This window comes from Callithrix jacchus, chromosome 10 (genome assembly GCF_049354715.1).
Source record: "Callithrix jacchus isolate 240 chromosome 10, calJac240_pri, whole genome shotgun sequence".
NCBI classification, from domain to species: domain Eukaryota; kingdom Metazoa; phylum Chordata; class Mammalia; order Primates; family Cebidae; genus Callithrix; species Callithrix jacchus.
In genome coordinates, this window is record NC_133511.1 from 114286016 (window position 1) to 114292958 (window position 6943).

A 6943-nucleotide genomic window follows, 5' to 3' on the forward strand; every position below is an offset into this window, starting at 1 on the left:
ACTATAAGTTTTAGGTTGATAATCAAGGTTTTCTTTGCTGCTGGTTCTCTCTACCCAGAACAGTAAGTATGTAATACATAATTGCCAAATATAATAACCACAGTTACCACTAGCATATTTAGATCTTTTTAGTATTTACTTATTCATTTGTTTGTTTGTTTACCAGAGATACGATCTCCCTCTGTCACCCAGGCTGGAATGCAATAGCACAATCATAGCTCACTGTAACCACTAACTCCTAGGCTCAAGTAATCACCTGTCTCAGCCTCACCAGTAGGTGGGGGTGGAACTACAGGCATGTGCCACCACATCCTGCTAATTTTGGTGGGGAGCAGGGGTTGAGGGTGTATAGAAAGGGGTCTCACTATGTTGCCCAAACTGGTCTCAAACTCCTGGGCTCAAGCAACCTCCCTCCTCAGCTTCTTAAAATGCTGGGATTACAAGGTGTGAGGTACTCACCTGGCTGGAACTTTAATCATATACCGTGTTGTAGTCTTAATCTCTGCATACTTACTAGGTTTAGTGCTCACAAAATCCTATGTGATAGATCCTATCATTCTCCTCATATTACCAGTGAGAGAATGAAGTATGATGGTCAAATAATTGGGCCAAGCTCAACTGCTGGTGGATACAGGGTCTGAGATGAGGACTTACGATTATGACTGGGAAACTCTTTTACTATTGCTTTCTGAAACATCAACTGTGTTATGAAATTCTTCATATGTAGGCCTAGAAGGCCTTAAGATAGATGATGATAGGAACAAGTGGGGACAAAGACAGCCATGCATTCTTACATAGTGCAGCATGAAAAACAAAATTGAGCCACATGCATTCTACCTACAGTTAGGCATGTGCACCGGGTGCATGACTCATACCTCTGGATAACCTGTATCTAATGTAATCTAGGGAAAATCACATGTAAACACGGCAACAAATCTTGATACTAAGAGTAGGTCTAGAGTCCTGTATTACATCAATGCTTCTGCAATCTAAAAGCTTTGCATGTGGAAGAGTCACTTCATTTTTCCATTTGAAAATGGTGACAATAATGTCTTCCCCACCCTCCTTTCAAGTCACTCTGAACATCGACTTAGATATTTATAAAACAAGAGTTATACTCAACATGTTGTGTTATTAGACACTGTAGATACAGAAATGAAGACGTTCTCAGAAATTCCTGCCCTTCTGCATTCTCTCTAGTGAATAGAGACTGATAGAACGGTCAATAAAGGGTGAGCCCGTTAGCAAATAGGAAGATCAAGGAAGACCTCGCTCTAAAGGTGACCCTTTTTAGCAACGAACTTAAGATGGAAGACATCAAGGTATAAGGCTGTTTTAGAAAGGGTGTTCCTGGACACACAAACAGCAGATGCATAAAGAGCCGTGGTCTTGTTTTGGAAGCATTACTGATGTGCCTATGTGTGTGAGTGTGCATAGAGGTCCTGCAGACAAGCACAGAAAATCCAGCAGAGATGCTTTCTAAATCACAAACGTTTACTTCATTGAATATATGTTTCTTTTCTACCTATGACTTTCCCAAGGATACTCAGGGGCTTTCCTGGAGAACAGGGTTTGGTGATAATTTGTAGCTACTCTTCAAGAGGCATCTAGGAGAAAATATTCAGAAAAAAAGAAGTATTTTGTATGGCAGCAGCAAAGTGACACAGGAGATATTCTCATGTTTCTCTACATCCACGAAGCCCCAAAGGGAGGATATATAATGTTTACAGAAATAGACAAAATTGGGTATAAAAAGATCGGGATGTGAAAATTTGAGACTAAAATAAAAAAACACATTAAGAAATTGTCCTTGAGGGTTTAATTTACTGGAGAACATGTTGGTTGCATGTCACTTATGGGATTTTAAACAGTTTTGTCTTCCAGATTCCAAAACTTGTGTTAGATCCAGAAATATCCTACTGAATTAGAGCAGAGGCACTCAAGAGGGGATAGAAGCAAAAATGACAAAGAATACAATGTGTGATACAGGAAAAAAGCCACAGAAGGTATGGCTGCCTGTAAATTGTCAGAGTAAAAGAGGAACACCTTCTGAAAAAGGGACCTCTGAATTGAGCAGGTTTCTTCCCACTTAGACTCTACTGATGGAAGAAAAACCAGTGGAGGAGTAGCTATGGGAGATAGTTACAAGCTGTAAAACTTAGAACTGGGATAAGCTACATAATATATTGAGCTCAACTTTAAGTAAAAATATAAAAAATCCTTGTTCAAAAGTTACTAAGAGTAGAGCATGCTTGTTTGTATGTTACATGAATTTCTTGAAAATCCAATGAAACTGTGACTTCTGAGCCAAGATAAATGCACATACTCAAAATCTTACCTCCCAAATATAAGGGGTTCATAGATTTCCTGCACTGAAGTATATGAACTCTTTTATTAGAATAAGCCTCCTCCTGCATCTAAAAATAGCCTTTAAATTTTGTGTAGTAAATGAATTATTTGCCTTTTTCAGTGTTTTGCACCAGTGGTAGTTTTGTAAAATACTGACCAGGAAGATTGAAGAAAATTTCGGTAAGTCTGAAGTCAGAGAAATTAACTGAGTTACAAACTCTACTCCTAGAACCAAAACAAAACCAAAAGACCACATATACGTATTTTTAAGAAACAAAGTGTACCAAAGTTAAATTTGTATTACAGGTATACAAAGGAAAATATAACATTGCCAATTTATGCTCGTAAAGCTAGAGATAAGCAATATGCTTGAGATGAAATTAGAAACATAAGAATTAGTGACTTTTTAACAAGCAACCTTCAAGGTAGCAAAATCTGAATAAAGTAGGAAAGAAATGAATACTTATTATAGCTGACCTTACTCATTACACATAGCCAATGACAGAAGACATATCTTCTCTCAGGGATAAAAATCAAGATTCCTGTTCTTCACTGATTTTCAAAGTCAAAGAGAATGTGATATTTAAGAATGGTACATATACATGATTTATGATACTCTGTTTAAAACTTTAGAATAATTTCCTCTTGACTAAAAATAAAGGAGGTTAAAAACAAGGACTTACTTGTGATTCTGAAATACACTTATGTCTCAGTCTTTGATTTAGGAATGTTCTTGGTACCTTTCTAAGCTGTAAAATGCAGCACTGTTTATATCAGGATGAGAGACTTGGGTCTTTCTCTTAAAGCAAGTCTCAGAGGGACTGAGTAGTAGCAACAGTGAATATTACATCTGGAATCATCCCTCCTGAGTTTAATTGGAGCACTTTGATAGCAGCCTTCCTGATCCCAAAGTGTTCCAATTAGATTTGAAATTTATCAGTGTCTGTCCTATGTCCTCTGTAGGGGCCACACGGAACTTTTGTCTTGAATTCCTCTTTTTTTTCTTTTGGTGTGATATAGCATTTCACATGAGGTCTATCCTATAAATAGTTATTATTATTTTAATACTTTTGTCTTTTAGTAAGTATTCTAAAAATTCGAATGATTCATTCACTTTAATTACACATTAGTGTATTTTGAATTTGTCTGTACACTTACTTTTCTTAGTGAATTTTTTACCTTCAAATGTTACCATGTTATACATTAGTGTTCTTTTTTTCAAGTTAAAGAACTACTTTTAGCATTTTTTATAAGACAGGTCTGGTACTGATTAATTTTCTCAGTGTTTATTTGGGAAAAGAATGCTCCTTCTTGCCTGAAGGTTAGCTTTGCTGGGTTCATTATCCTTTGTTGGCATTTTATTTTGCCTTTGGTGCTTTAAATATCTCATCCTCCCTTACTACTGTCCTTTACGGTTACTGATGAGAAATATACTGCCAGTCATACAGAATTATTTTGTATATTATTTGCTTCTAGTTTCCTGATACTTTTACAATCCTCCCCTTGTCCTTGGCCATTGAGAGTTTTATCATTATATGCCTTTGGATAGTTTTGTTAGGGTTGAGTCTGACTGGTTATCTTTGCACTTCCTATATCTGAGTATTTACATCTTTTCAAGGTTTGGAAAGTTTTATGTTATTATTTATTTGAAAAAGTATTCTACTCCTTTCTTGCTTTCTACTCCCTCCTGAATGCCAATAACTCTTATATTTGCTCTTTGGGTGTGATTTTATAGATTCATAAGTTTTTTTCTTTTATTTTCATTCATTTTCTTTCTTTTACCTGTTCCAGAATTGATAGTTTTTATTATAAACAGCGAGGCTCTCATAGACATTCAAACCAGAACAACCCCATCTTCAGTGAGGGCTGGAAAAAAAATGAGTATTTGCTGGGCTGCATTCCCAAAATGCATTCCTCCCCTCTGGATTTTATGGTTAAAGAAACAGACTGATAACATTTTAAACTGTCCTAGACTTAGGAGTGTCCTAAAATCCCAATATCTTGAGAACAGAATAATTTCTAATTTTGTTTTCAACATAATATTGATTCTTGCAAAATATGGTACTTAAGAAAATTAATCCTTTCTCAAAAATCCACATAGTAGAGCACATCTCCCCAGGATCTTTTTTTATCTCCATATAAACAAGCATTGTACACTGTACCTAGGGTGAGATTGTTCCTCCTCTTACTTTTGATAATGCCCTACTCTGTCTGTGGAGTGGCTATTCTTCCACACTTTACTTTCTTCACAAACTTGTTTTTGCTTTGCTCTGTGGACTCACCCGGAACTTGTGTGTGTGTGTGTGTGTGTGTGTGTGTGTGTGTGTGTGATCCGAGAGCCCTCTCTTGTGGTCTAGATAGGGACCCCTTTCTGGTAACAAAGCCATTGAAAAAGAAATTACCTCCTTTACACCAGCCATCTCATGAACTTACTCCCTTTGGGCTGGATTGTTTCTCCACTAGAGGAAGTTTTCAATAGCTTCACATCTGGGACTACAGTCTAAAAATTTCTCAGACAAAAAAGAATATCCATGGTGAGAGTTTCAAATCTAGTCCAAAATGTCCCTGTGCTTGAAGCTGTGCACTTGATGCTTGGGACATTTTCAGGAAAACACTCCCAAGAATTAGTCCTCTCTGTGATCTCTACTTAATCCTGCTTCTCCCATGGGAACCTATCAGTTGACTGAAAGTCCTCTTTCTATAAGCCCTGCTGACTATGTGCTCTGCCAACACTATCCATCTCCTCCATATTGTCATGATATTTGTTCTGTCCCTAAACTCTACCTTTGGGGAAAAAAAAAAAAATTGGCTCGCCTGTCTTTCAATCTTGGAAACACACCAGTGAAATGGAAAAAACAGTCTCTGATAAAAATAAGACTAGAAGCATCCACGTTGATATAGGCATAGAATATCTTTCCTACTCTTCAATGAGTTTTTCCCTGAACACAGTAATCTAGCTAAAAAACCAAATTCGGGCCCAAAACCATTGATCTAGCCAGCTTATTACTCAAAATATACTTCTAAGACATAAGAATTATTTTCAGCTTATTATTTTGAGACTCCTTTGAAAAGCAACTTTTATCTATAAAGGAAATTTTCATTTGTAAAAGTGTCTTTCTCTTTGTATAAGAAACAGAAACAAGACTGAGTAACTAAAGAATGGGGAATGCATTCCCATAAATTTACAGGACAAATTTTATCTTTTTGGGTTTTTTCCCCATTATCTCTTATCTTACCTGGGACTTGCCTACATCTCTCTTTCTTCATTTAGGAAAATGATTATATGTAAACGTAAACTCTAAGCTCTACGACTATAAGATGTAAATTTCTATTTTGTTTTCTCTAGGACCTAATAGATGTCTCTCTAAAATGCGTATTTGTGGAAAGTGTCTCTTCATCATCACCAGAAAAAGAAGAGATATTTGACAATAAAGAATCTTAAAAGTCTTCTCCACAAATACAAAAAAAAAATAGCTTTAGCCACCTGTGTGAATAATGTTAACTTATTCCATCTGCCAGAAATATAATTCAGGTTTAGACATTTAGTATGCTATTGAGTTTTGTATTATCATAACTGGCACATGACTAAAAATTTAAAAAGTAACTTTTGGGTTCTGCATACATCTGTAGGCTTATGTCTGTCTGTATGTATGTATATATGTGTGTGTTCTTTTCCCTACCTCCAGAGGGTATGGCCAAAATTCATTTGTAAATTGGCTCTATTTATAGCTTAAGAATGTGCTTGTGTTAGAGTAGGTAGTTAGGTAGACATGAGCATGGCAGGAGAGGGAATTGCTCACCACCCAGGAATGTCAGGTGACTATCAGATAATGGTGAGGTGGTTGTTGAACTGTCTCTCTAAAATAATAATTGATCACAGCTGGTACCAGGAAAAAACAGTCTCCAAATAGCTAGAAAACACCTGGAGCTGGTGTTCAACAGCTTCCTGATAATATCTCAGTAGTTGGGCAAATTGGCTCAAACATGCTTACTCAGAAACAAAATGGCAGAATTTAACTGGTATATGACCTTCCTCTAGGAACTCTGGACTGGTAAAAAAAAAAAAAAAAAAAAACAACAACTCCTCAGATGAGCATGTGCAAAACTTCAGTAAACAAACTGAGCATGCAGCCCCTCCAGAGTGCTGGCAGGCTGCCGGACATGCAGACAGCCCACCCCAAGGGGAGAAGAGACACAGACCCCAGAAGCATGCCAATATATAAAACCCCAAGTCAAAGGTCAAATTGAACACTTGTATCTCTCACGTCATCCACTTGCCCCTTTCCAAGTGTACTTTACTTCCTTTTATCTTGCTCTAAAACTTTTTGATAAATGTTTACTCCTGCTCTAAAACTTGCCTTGATATCTCATTCTAGCTTATGTCCCTCAGATGAATTCCTTCCTATGAGGAGGTAAGAATCAAGTTGCCTATTCATATCCTTTGCCCACTTTTGAATGGGCTTGTTTGTTTTTTTCCTGTAAATCCGTTTGAGTTCTTTGTAAATTCTGGATATCAGCCCTTTGTCAGATGGGTAAACTGCAAACATTTTTTCCCATTCTGTTGGTTGCCGATCCACTCTAGTGACTGTTTCTT